This window comes from Dendrobates tinctorius, unplaced genomic scaffold (assembly GCF_039654945.1).
Source record: "Dendrobates tinctorius isolate UK_male_01 unplaced genomic scaffold, ASM3965494v1 ptg000086l, whole genome shotgun sequence".
Taxonomy (NCBI): domain Eukaryota; kingdom Metazoa; phylum Chordata; class Amphibia; order Anura; family Dendrobatidae; genus Dendrobates; species Dendrobates tinctorius.
Window position 1 is genome coordinate 7118618 of NW_027361754.1, and position 14527 is coordinate 7133144.

Genomic DNA, 14527 nt, shown 5'->3' on the forward strand with positions numbered 1-14527 from the left:
AGACCATTAGGCAACGATTAACAATCAGCCAACTGATCATTGCTACATGTCACAAGCAATGTTATTGTTTCGATATCGCTGCAACGTTACCAAACTGGTGACGTTGCAACGATATCGTTCACAATATTGTGTGTAATGGGGCCTTTAGACCCTTTAGGAACACTGCCAGAATGCAGTGTCTGGCTGTCCATCACGAATGTAGCAGGTAATAACATCCAGAGGAGCTATGCTAAGTACTAAGATTCTGGTTATGAAGGGGTGAATAATCCTGATACTGCAAGAGTCAGGACTATTGTAACTCTCTTCTAATCGGTCTCCCTCTTACCAAACTATCCCCCCTCCAATCTGTCTTGAATGCTGCAGCCAGGATCATATTCCTCGCCAATCGTTACACCGATGCTCCTACCTTGTGCCAGTCATTACACTGGCTACCCATCCACTCCAGAATCCAATACAAACTTATTACCCTCACCAACAAAGCACTCCACGGCCCAGCGCCACCCTACATCTCCTCCCTCGTTTCAGTCTACCACCCTACCCGTGCCCTCCGTTCTGCTGATGACCTGAGGTTAGCATCCTCAATAATCAGAACCTCCCACTCCAGTCTCCAGGACTATACACATGCTGCGTCAATTCTTTGGAATGCACTTCCCAGGTCAATACGATTAGTCCCCAATCCCAAAAATTTTAAGCATGGCCTAAAAACGCATTTATTCAGATTGGCCTACCGCCTCAACACATTAACCTAACTACCCCTGTGTGGCACAGTCAAAAGTTTTACCATAGCCAGGTTCCCCGTATCATGTTCCCACATGCTTTATGCATCCATTAGCCCTCTGTGTCTGTACTGTTACACACTTAACATTGTGGCTGGTCCATACAATCAGGGCAACTGTTACCACCCACCTTTCATGTCTACCTCTTTCCTCATAGACTGTAAGCTTGTGAGCAGGGCCCTCATTCCTCTTGGTATCTGTTATAATCTATGTGATTATTGTTATGCTGTAATGTCTATTGTCTGTACAAGTCCCCTTTGAAATGTAAAGTGCTGCGGAATATGTCGGCGCTATAGAAATAAAATTATTATTATTATTAAAAAAGTGTCATTTTGTGTTAAATTTGGAGATACCTCTTGTTATGAATTGTGTTGAGATAATTACGGTACCTTCTTCTTGTTTCATTGGTTTGTTGCAAACAGTAAAATGTTTTTACATTTTGCTAATAAACAGTTTACAATGGGGATGAGGGATAATTTTGCAGCTGTATATTGTATATGCATTGAGCAGATTGTATAGATTAGTGTACAGTGTGTTGTAGCCATTAGTACATTCTGTATATTGTTTATGGCTTTTCTGATTCTTCGCCTGCAGGTCCGGCTTTACGCATCTTATTGTTACTAGGGCTCCGTCTCGTTTCTTCTCGGTGTATTATTTTTAGTTCTTCCTTTTCTGGTCCAGGTATCACTGTGTATACAGGGCATGCCGGCTCCACCTGTACACACTTCTTTCTTGGTAGCCACTAGCCAGTTTGTGCTGGATCTGTGGCCGTGGGTGGAGAGCGGTGCACTGGGGAGAATGTGCTGGTACCGTTCAGACGGCAGCTTCCACTTATCAATCAAGTGTCATTCCTGTGTGCATGTTGCTGGTACCAGCGCATTCTCTGCTCAGGCCACACCTGGAGGGATGAGATAAATTTACAAAGGGGACTAGTCACTCAAGGTTTACAATGATTTGTGTGATGGATTATTTTTATGTATTTAATGTATTGTAAAAATATTTGCAATTAAATGTGACTATTAATTTTTTTGTACTGTTCTATGTTTTATACATGGTATTTTACACTTTTATTAAAGATGTGAACTGACATAATACCCCAGGGAAGAGCTGACTATGGCGAGAAGTCTCCAGTAGGGGGCAGCCAAGTAATAAGGAGGCTTCTGAGGTGAGTAAGTAAATTGCAGGTACCAGCGCATTCTCCAGAGAGAGGTCATAATCATAAACCAGGTGACAGACAGTGTGAGATAATGCTGGAGGAGATACAGCAACAGCATCTGTGTACAAAGGCATCACCAGGATAAAGGTGTTAGGCCACATGCACACATTGAGTATTTGGCAAGTTTTTTACCCCGGTATTTGTAAGTCAAAACCAGGAGTGTGTGATAAATGCAGAAGTGGTGCAAATGTTTCTATTACTGGGGTAAAAAACTCACCAAATACTCAATTTGTGCATGTGGCCTTATCATAGATATCAGCAATATAAAGGTGCACTTGCAGTATGGGGTTATGACACTGACACTTGGGGTATAGGTTTATGACACTGACACTTGTGGTATGGGGTTATGACACTGACAATTGGGACATGGGCTTATGACACTGACACTTGGAGTATAGGGTGATTACATGGACACTTGAGGTATAGAGTGATGACACTGACACTTGAGGTATGGGGTTATGACACAGACACTTGGGGTACGAGGTAATCACACTGAGATTTGAGGTACAGGACAATGACGCTGATGCTTGGCATATGGGGGTGATGACACTGACACTCGGAGTACAGGATAATGACGCTGACACTCGGAGTACAGGATAATGACACTGACACTCGGAGTACAGGATAATGACGCTGACACTTTGGGTATGGGGTAATGACATGGACATTTGGGGTACGGGGTAATGATGCTGACACTCGGGGTACAGGATAATGGCGCTGACTCCTGGTGTACGGGGTAATGATGCTGACACTTGGGGTACAGGATGACGCTGACACTTGGGGTACAAGAGAAGAGCACTGACACTTGGGGTACACGATAATGACACTGACACGGGGTACAGGATAATGGCACTGACGCTTGGGGTATGGGATAATGACGCTGACACTTGGGGTACAGTATCATGATGGTGACACTTGGGGTACAGGATAAGGACACTGACACTTGGAGTACGGGGTAAAGATGCTGACATTTGGGGCGCAGGATAATGGCACTGATACTTGGGGTACAGGTGACGCTGACATTTGAGGTACAGGATAATGACGCTGACACTTGGGGTACAGAGTAATGGCGCTGACACTCGAGTTACAGAGTAATGACGCTGACACTTGGGGTACAGGATAAGGACACTGACAGTTGAAGTACAGGGTAATGATGCTGACACCTGGAGTACAGGTGACGCTGACACTTGGGGTACGTGGTAATGATGCTGACACTCGGGGTACAGGATAAGGACACTGATGCTTGGGGTACAGAATAATGAGACTGACACACGGGGTACGGGGTAATGATGCTGACACTCGAGGTGCAGGATAATGACGCTGACACCTGGTGTACGGGGTAATGACGCTGACACTTGGGGTACAGGATAAGGGCACTGACACTTGGGGTACAGGATAAAGACGCTCACACTTGGGGTACCGGATAATGATGCTGGCACTTGAAGTACAATATAATGACACTGACACTTGGGGTACGGAGTAAAGTTGTTGATACTCTGTGTGCAGGATAAGGACACTGACAGTAGTAGTATGAGGTAATGATGCTGACACTCGGGGTGCAGGATAATGACACTAACATTTGAGGTACGGGGTAATGACGCTGACACTGGGGGTACAGGATAATGACACTAACACTTGGGGTACAGGGTAATGATGCTGACACTCAGGGTGCAGGATAATGATGCTGACACCTGGGGTACAGAGGACGCTGACACTTGGGGTACGGGATAATGACACTGACACTCGGGTTACAGGATAAGGACACTAACACTTGGGGTACAGGATAATGACGCTCACACTTGGGGTACAGGATAAGGACACTGACAGTTGAAGTACAGGGTAATCACGCTGACACTCTGGGTACAGGTTAAGGACACTGAAAGTAGTAGTACGAGGTAATGATGCTGACACTCGGGGGGCAGGATAATGACACTAACATTTGGGGTACGGGGTAATGACGCTGACACTCAGGGTACAGGATAATGACACTAACACTTGGGGTACGGGGTAATGATGCTGACACTCAGGGTGCAGGATAATGATGCTGACACCTGGGGTACAAAGGACGCTGACACTTGGGGTACGGGATAATGACACTGACACTCGGGTTACAGGATAAGGACACTGACACTTGGGGTACAGGATAAGGACACTAACACTTGGGGTACAGGATAATGACACTCACACTTGGGGTACAGGATAAGGACACTGACAGTTGAAGTACAGGGTAATCACCTCTGGGTACAGGATAAGGAAACTGAAAGTAGTAGTACCAGGTAATGATGCTGACACTCGGGTGCAGGATAATGACATGAGCTACATGATGACACTGACACTCGGTGTACAGGATAATGACACTGACACTCGGGGTATGGGGTAATGATGCTGACACTCGGGGTGCAGGATAATGACGCTGACACCTGGGGTATGGGTGGCGCTGACACTTTGGTTACAGGATAATGACGCTGACATTTGGGATACGGAATAATGATGCTGACACTCGGAGTACAGGATAATGACACTGACAGTTGGAATACGGGGTAATGACGCTGACACTTGGGGTATGGGGTAATGACACTGACACTCAGGGTACAGGATAAGGACACTGACACTTGGGGTAGAGGAGGACATTGACACCTGGGGTATGGGATAATGACACTGACACTTGGGGTGCAGGGTAATGACGCTGACAACTGGGGTACAGGGTAATGACACTGACACTTGGGGTACAGGATAAGGACACTGACACTTAGGGTAGAGGAGGACATTGACACCTGGGGTATGGGATAATGACACTGACACTTGGGGTACAGGGTAATGACACTGACACTTGGGGTACAGGATAAGGACACTGACACTTAGGGTAGAGGAGGACATTGACACCTGGGGTATGGGATAATGACACTGACACTTGGGGTACAGGGTAATGACACTGACACTTGGGGTACGGGGTAATGACGCTGATGTAGGGGGTAGGGACACTTTGTTGTTGATATTCGCCTTCCTGTATAATATAATGTTTGGTAGAGAGTTGGGCTTATATTTTACAGCGTATTCTGGATAGGATGATGGACGGTGCATGTAATAATTGCGCACTGGAGATTATATTGTTTTCTTAATATAATACTTTTTCATCGTTGCTCTGAGACATTCTCTATATCAGGTCTCTCCCCCTATGGGTGACACTGATCAGTAATGGCCGCTTACTTGTCATTGTCAGGGGAATGTTACCCTGAATAGTCTCCTCTTTACAAGGACATGAATGTTTCTCTCACTCATCAGAGGGCACAATGTCTGGAGATGGGAGGAGAATGCGCAGCGACTTGTAGCTGCAGGGTTCCTCTCCCTACTTCTGAATATTGCCGCTCGCTGTGGTCCAGCAGGTGGAAGGGGAGGCGGCTGGATGATGGATGTGTACATGTGTCACCCGTTTCTCTAGTTCTTCTTGAAATTCTGAAAATTTTAGATGGACTTGTAAATCATTGTAGTAGATCCCTGCTTACTGTTTCCACTCACTATATAAATAAGTTGCATAGATTTTTTAGGCTAACACGCTATTGCAATATAATTTTTCATCTAGAGGTTAAAAACACGTTGAGATTTAATAATGCTTTTGACAGCAGGCTTTGCTATTGATTGATAGATTTACCTTCACTGATACATTGTAGCAAACGGCCATGAGAGGAGAAAGATTTCTGCCAATGGGTTTAGCCTGGGATTTTCCACACAACACAAACCCTCAGCTGTGAGAATGTAAAACCAAGGAAATCATTTTCCATGTAGGTGGTTTACGGGACAAAATGTATATTTTGTGGTCGTGATTCTGTGCAGCCTCCCAACCTTTTCTACATCCTGACCATATATAAACTGAAACCATAACCCAGAAAGGGGTAGTGAGTCCCAAATAGCACTAGCAAAAAGGCAGGATCTAATAATGATAAAGTGCAAGACAGGAAAATATTAAAGTAATAAATAACTATTATTGCAAAAAATAATTAAGCAGCAAAACAGTTCATAATGGTAGTTGTCCCAACACAGAAGACACAATTGACACATGTTGCTGGGTGAAACAAAGGGAAAAGGGCCCCAGGAATTAATAATCCAAGTAGACAGGATAAAACGTAATTAATTAATTAGGATATATGCACAATGGAAATAAGAGTGGCATGCCATGGGAAATTGTATTAAAGTAAAAAGTCAATTAATGTGAAGATATAACAGTATACATCCTGGCCGCAAAGATGAAAGGGGTTCACCCACCAATCACACCTGACGCGCGTTTCACAAATGCTTTGTCTGGAGTCACCCCTAACATTTTTTAAGAGATTACAATGGGTGCATGGAAAATATATTCGTGCAGGGAGAAGTCAGGCCTGAGTGAGGTAGATTTTTCCCATTTTTGCTTCCTCCATCACGACAGCTGATGGTTGGGCTCAATGAGCGCTTATAAATTTGATGTAATGCCAAGTGTGTTCCCCTGGGACCATGGGGCTGATGGGAGCACTCACATCCATTGTTATTTTTCTGTGACTCAGTTTTCCTTCCCTTAAAGGCTTCCTTATTTCTGCATAACTACATGTCTCGTGTATTATCCCTGGGGGTCTTTTCTGGCGCAGAATATGATCATTGTAATCAGCGTTGGACTGGCCCACCGGAGAACCGGTGGATTCTCTGGTGGGCCCTGGCATCTGGTGGGCCCTGGCACCTGCTGGCATACAGGGCCAGCAGTTGCCTAGGGCCCCCGCTGCTCCAGGGGCCCCCAGCCAGTGGTGTGTCGCACACCATGCAGCTGCTATGGGGGCCCCTGCCAGCGGAGCAGCAGCGGGTGTCAGGAGGCAGGAGCCCCTGTCCCCGCTGCTAAAGAGAAATGAATATTCACTGCGAAGCAGTGAATATCATTTCACAGTCTCCACCCCCAGAGGCCCCGCCCCCAGCCCAGGAAGCTGCTCTGCAGACTACAGCTGTAAATCAGGGCCGGCGCCGCCCTCAGTCCTCTCTGCTCCTGACTCACAGCCAGTGCGTGATGACGTCACTACATCGCGCACCCGCTGTGTGTCTGGCAGAGGGGGCAGCTCCTGACACTGAAGCCGGGATCAGCGTGGGAGCGAGGAGGAGAGGTGAGTATTGTGGTTTTTTTTTTTTTTTATATCTCTCGCTCTATCTCTATCTATTATCTATATCTATCTCTATATCTATCTCTATCTATTATCTATATCTATCTATTTCTATATCTATCTCTATCTTTATATCTATCTTATATATATATATCTATTATCTCTATATCTCTCTCTATATATCTATTTATCTCTATCTCTATATCTCTCTGTATATCTATCTATCTATCTCTATCTATTATCTATATCTATCTCTATATCTATCTTTCTATCTCTACATCTATCTCTATATCTATCTATATCTATCTATTATGTCTATCTATCTAGCTATCTCTATATCTTTCTATCTTACTCTCTCTCTATATCTATCTGTTATCTCTATATTTATTTATTTATCTATCTCTATCTATTATCTATATCTATATCTATCTCTCTATCTATTTATCGATCTCTGTATCTATCTCTCTCTATATCTCTCTCTCTCTCTCTCTCTATCTCTATATCTATCTATTATCTCTATATCTATCTACCTCTATATCTATCTCTATCTCTATATCTGTTTCTCTCTATATCTCTCTCTATATCTCTCTCTCTATAGCTATCTATCTATCTATCTCTATATCTATCTGTTATCTCTATATCCATATACACTCACTGGCCACTTTATTAGGTACACCATGCTAGTAACGGGTTGGACCCCCTTTTGCCTTCAGAACTGCCTCAATTCTTCGTGGCAGAGATTCAACAAGGTGCTGGAAGCATTCCTCAGAGATTTTGGACCATATTGACATGATGGCATCACACAGTTGGCGCAGATTTGTCGGCTGCACATCCCTGATGCGAATCTCCCGTTCCACCACATCCCAAAGATGCTCTATTGGATTGAGATCTGGTGACTGAGGAGGCCATTTGAGTACAGTGAACTCATTGTCATGTTCAAGAAACCAATCTGAGATGATTCGAGCTTTATGACATGGCGCATTATCCTGCTGAAAGTAGCCATCAGATGTTGGGTACATTGTGGTCATAAAGGGATGGACATGGTCAGCAACAATACTCAGGTAGGCTGTGGCGTTGCAACGATGCTCAATTGGTACCAAGGGGCCCAAAGAGTGCCAAGAAAAAATTCCCCACACCATGACACCACCACCACCAGCCTGAACCGTTGATACAAGGCAGGATGGATCCATGCTTTCATGTTGTTTACGCCAAATTCTGACCCTACCATCCGAATGTCGCAGCAGAAATCGAGACTCATCAGACCAGGCAACGTTTTTCCAATCTTCTACTGTCCAATTTCGATGAGCTTGTGCAAATTGTAGCCTCAGTTTCCTGTTCTTAGCTGAGAGGAGTGGTACCCGGTGTGGTCTTCTGCTGCTGTAGCCCATCTGCCTCAAAGTTCGACGCACTGTGCGTTCAGAGATGCTCTTCTGCCTACCTTGGTTGTAACGGGTGGCAATTTGAGTCACTGTTGCCTTTCTATCAGCTCGAACCAGTCTGCCCATTCTCCTCTGACCTCTGGCATCAACAAGGCATTTCCGGCCACAGAACTGCCGCTCACTGGATTTTTTTTCTTTTTCGGACCATTCTCTGTAAACCCTAGAGATGGTTGTGCGTGAAAATCCCAGTAGATCAGCAGTTTCTGAAATACTCAGACCAGCCCTTCTGGCACCAACAATCATGCCACGTTCAAAGGCACTCAAATCACCTTTCTTCCCCATACTGATGCTCGGTTTGAACTGCAGGAGATTGTCTTGACCATGTCTACATGCCTAAATGCACTGAGTTGCCGCCATGTGATTGGCAGATTAGAAATTAAGTCTTAACACACAGTTGGACAGGTGTACCTAATAAAGTGGCCAGTGAGTGTATATCTCTATATCTATCTTTCTATCTAACACTATATCTCTATATCTATCTCTATATCTCATTATCTATCTCTATCTCTCTCTTTATCTATCTGTATATTGATCTATCCATCTATCTCTATATCTATCTCTATCTATTATATCTATCTATTATCTCTATTATCTATATCTATCTATCCATCTATCTATATCTATATCTCTCTCTATCTTTCTAACTCTACATCTATCTCTATACATATCTCTATATCTAGCTATTATCTCTATATCTATCTCTATATCTATCTATATCTATCTGTCTCTATATCTATCTATCTCTATATATATCTCTATATCTATTTTTATTTATAGCCATCTATCTATATATATTTATCTCTATATCTATATATGTCTTTATTATTATTATTATTATTATTATATCTGTATATCTCTTATCTATCTCTATTATCTATCTCTATCTATTATCTATCTCTTTCTATCTATAGCTATCTATCTCTATATCTATCCATTATCTATTTTCTATCTATCTCTATATCTATCTACCTATCGATCTATCTATCTATCTTTCTTTCTATATCTATCTTTATATCTATTTCTATCTATCTATCTCTATGAATCTTTCTATCTATATCTATCCATTATCTACTTTCTATCCATTATCTACTATCTATCTCTATATCTATCTATTTCTACATCTATCTTTCTATCTATATCTATCTAACTCTATATCTATATATCTATATAGCATTATACCCTATGAGGGGGTGCATTATTCCCTATGAGGGGGGCAGTATTATACCCTATGAGGGGGCAGCATTATACCCTATGAGGAGGCAGCATTATACCCTATAAGGGCAGCATTATTCCCTATGAGGGGGGGCAGCATTATACCCTATGAGGGGAGCAGTATTATACCCTATGAGGGGGTGCATTATTCCCTATGAGGGGGGCAGTATTATACCCTATGAGGAGGCAGCATTATTCCCTATGAGGGGGGCAGTATTATACCCTATGAGGGGGGCAGTATTATACCCTATGAGGGGGGCAGTATTATACCCTATGAGGGGGCAGCATTATACCCTATGAGGGGGCAGCATTATACCCTATGAGGAGGCAGCATTATACCCTATGAGGGCAGCATTATTCCCTATGAGGGGGGTAGCATTATACCCTATGAGGAGGCAGTATTATACCCTATGAGGAGGCAGCATTATACCCTATGAGGGGGGCAGTATTATACCCTATGAGGGGGGCAGTATTATACCCTATGAGGGGGCAGCATTATACCCTATGAGGGGGTGCATTATTCCCTATGAGGGGGGCAGTATTATACCCTATGAGGAGGCAGCATTATTCCCTATGAGGGGGGCAGTATTATACCCTATGAGGGGGGCAGTATTATACCCTATGAGGGGGGCAGTATTATACCCTATGAGGGGGTGCATTATTCCCTATGAGGAGGTGCATTATTCCCTATGAGGAGGTGCATTATTCCCTATGAGGGGGTGCATTATTCCCTATGAGGGGGGCAGTATTATACCCTATGAGGGGGGCAGTATTATACCCTATGAGGGGGGCAGTATTATACCGTATGAGGGGGTGCATTATACCCTATGAGGGGGTGCATTATTCCCTATGAAGGGGGCAGTATTATACCCTATGAGGGGGGCAGTATTATACCCTATGAGGGGGCAGCATTATACCCTATGAGGGGGTGCATTATTCCCTATGAGGGGGGCAGTATTATACCCTATGAGGAGGCAGCATTATTCCCTATGAGGGGGGCAGTATTATACCCTATGAGGGGGGCTGTATTATACCCTATGAGGGGGGCAGTATTATACCCTATGAGGGGGGCAGTATTATACCCTATGAGGGGGTGCATTATTCCCTATGAGGAGGTGCATTATTCCCTATGAGGAGGTGCATTATTCCCTATGAGGGGGTGCATTATTCCCTATGAGGGGGGCAGTATTATACCCTATGAGGGGGGCAGTATTATACCCTATGAGGGGGGCAGTATTATACCCTATGAGGGGGTGCATTATACCCTATGAGGGGGTGCATTATTCCCTATGAAGGGGGCAGTATTATACCCTATGAGGGGGGCAGTATTATATTCTATGAGATGGCTGCATTATACTATGTGAGGGGGCTGCTTTATATTCTATGAGGGGGCTACCCCAACTCCTGCTACATAATTAAGACATGTACAACCTTATATTATACCCGGATATTAGCGTGTTTTACCGCATAATTGGTGGTCTGGTATTTAACTCTATGCAGCTACATAGTGGGCCTCAAGAATGACTTTCTCTGGTGGGCCCAAGGTGTTCCAGTCCGACGCTGATTGTAATTCATGTAAAACTGATGCTATTTTTTCTGGGTCATGGGCAGAAGCAGAGTATTAACCCAGAGTGTAAGATAAGCCACGGATTGGTAACTACATGTAAACCTTTATGCTGAGTGATATAAATACATATTAACAGCTCTGGCCGTGTTGCTGGTACCAGCACATTCTGATGCTGCACAGCCGGAGGTGAACTTCCTGGGTGTATACAGAAAGTCCACAGAAACAGACAACCCTGTTCTACATACTCTGATCTGTCAGCTAGAATATTGACCTCAGATCCGTGGGTTAAATGTAATTACTTCCCTCCCATCCTGATCCCTACATATCATACACTGCAAAATGATATAATACAGAGGATGGCTTGTACTTCAAGGCTGCAATATACAGCCAAGATACCAAGGGAAGTATTGCCAATCATGTGGTGTATCTATCAGGGAAGGCTTGGGCTCGGCATCTTCAGTAGCCATGTTGTGTAATATACTCAAAGCGATCTCTGATTTCATTGAAAAGGAAAGGACGAGAAATCATTTTATTTCAATAGCGCCACCATATTTGGCAGCACTTTACATTCAGAGAGTAAATGTACAACTAGTGTAAGTCACTACAGATTAAGATTGGATTGTTGGGTTAATCTGTTTTCCCCGAGTCCAACAGCAGCACAATATGGGTTACCATGCCCCTGTGTGCTAATGGGACAAAGTGGAATATTTAATTATTTTAAGTAGTCCCACCCCTTCATCTCCCTCAGGATAAAGGGGGAAGCATCCCAGAAGCCATCAGTTTAATAGCACGGCATTAGTTTTCCAAATGTTTTATTTGAGTTTCAATAAATGGGGAGGATGGGGGAGGAAAGATGGGGAAAAAAAAGGGGGGGGAGGGAAAAATGTAAAGGGAAAGAAGGAAAAAGGAAGGACAATAAAGTCCAAATATAAAGAAGACATAAAATGAAACAAGTTAATGCTGAAGCATATTATGCAGTGAATTATTACAAAGGTAGGTATTTAAGCATATAATATATTAATATATATGTTCCAAAGACCCAAACACAAGGGTCCTTAGGCAGGTGCACTCTGGGTGAAGACTTAAGAGAACAACTCCAGCCATCTAGACCATTTTCTAGGCTATTTAGCAAATTGATCATGCACATTCGCAAATTTCAATTCAAAAGAATTGGGCAGCACAGTGGCTCAGTGGTTAGCGCTGCAGCACTGGGGTCCTGGGTTCGAATCCCACCAAGGACAATATCTGCAAGGAGTTTGCATGTTCTCCACGTATTTGCGTGGGTTTCCTCCGGGTACTTCGGTTTCCTCCCACACTCCAAAGACATACTGATAGGGAATTTAGATTGTGAGCCCCATCAGGGACAGCGATGATAATGTGTGCAAACTGTAAGCGCTGCGGAATATGTTAGCACTATATAAAAATAAAGATTATTATTATTATTATTATTAAAAGAATGATAAAGGCTAAGTTTGTCTATAATTTCATTAATTTGTGGGGGTTTGGGGTTTTTCCAAACTATGTTTGGAGACTAGTAAAATGTGCATAATCAATAGCCTGTTAGAAGTATCAATTTTGTCTGCGTCCAGAGAAAAAAGGGCCAGACGAGGAGACAAAATAAGTCGTGTTCCTAGGATAAAATCGATTTCTCGCAGAGAAATAGCGGTATAGTACAATGAAAAATACTTCACTTTTTACATCTCATGACGAGGCCCATCTATTTCTCCATACAGAATCATTGGTCCCATATAATGTTTGAAACAGTATATGATGAGCTCCACATAATGCTACAGTATATGTTGGTCCCCATGGATGAAGCTCCACTGTCTTATGGGCCCAAATAATGCTCCAAACATAATGGGCCCCATTTCTAATGCTTTAGTGTATAATGGGCCCTGTAAATGCTGCTCCAGTGTCTGATGTCCACCTTTGGAATGTTCCAGTGTATGGTGGGCCCCATCTATCATTCTCCAGAGTATAGTGCTCCCCAAAAATTGCTGTCCCAACATTGAAAACAATCAAATAAGTCTCCTCGCTAGGGAATCCCTGTACTAGTCTGGACTTCTCGTCGTCCCCATCTTCCATCTCACTGCACAGTATTTCAACCTTGCAAGTGCTGTGATCCTGAGCAAGCAGGGGGGGCCCACTCGTTGGTGACGGCACTGGCACAGGGCCCCTGATAGTACGGTGGTGTGTCTGATGGCGGGTGGGCCGAACCTGCACTTTCATCTGCAGCTTCCTCTTTGTCACCGTGTAAGATGGAACTGTATATGGGAAGGGTAACCTGAGTTTCATCAGGGTCAGATTCAGGCCATGTAGCGTGCGAGGGGAATGTAGTGGTCTGGATCAATGTACCAGCAGATTCATCGAGCAGTGGCTGGGCATCAGTGCACTTGTGTCGCCCCCAGGAGTACGGTCGCCACAGTGGCATTACCTTCCTCCTAGGGAGTGTGATGTCATGCTTGGGAGCAACGAAGGATCTCTCTAGCAGGTTAACTGATTGGGCAGCGTTATTCCCACGAGTCATAACCCTCCAAACAGCGTTCATGAAGGCAAATTGTTTGTTTTACGTGGGCAGTATGGTTGCAAAGCTGAACCTTAAAGGAATGTCCAGAAGGGCACCACCAGGAGTGGAGCCTACGGTTAAATTCGACTCCACCTGGGAAACCTCAACCATGCCAGCTACAGAACAGATGCACACATTGCAAGCTTAATTCCGTTAACGAACGAGACTCCGTCATGCCCCGCGGTCCGAGTCCGGCTTACTAGAGGGACACGTGAGGCTCTGGAACATGAGATTGGCCAATAACTGGTGTGTCATGCCCTTACATGTCCGTGGCTGCATATGCGCTACACTGAAAAGGCCAGCGTTTGTCGCTTACAGGTGCAGATAACCCGCTGAACAACGTTAGTGATGGGGATCACTGATTACAATTATTACCCGCGAACAATGATTTCCCAGTAAGTGCAGGTCAACTGCAGTTCCGGAATTAGGCCTAACCGTCATTCCTGAAAAAATGAAAAACTTACGTGTGCAAACCACAGGTGCTGTAGCTTGCTTAACAGCTCGCCAGCCGTTCTCACGCCCAGTATGGATTACACGTGATTGCACAAAGGTTAGAAAGGGTACCGTATCCCCAGATAACATGTATGGATAGCGTACACATTCAAAATATATGTCTCAGGAGGCAGGCTCAGACGGT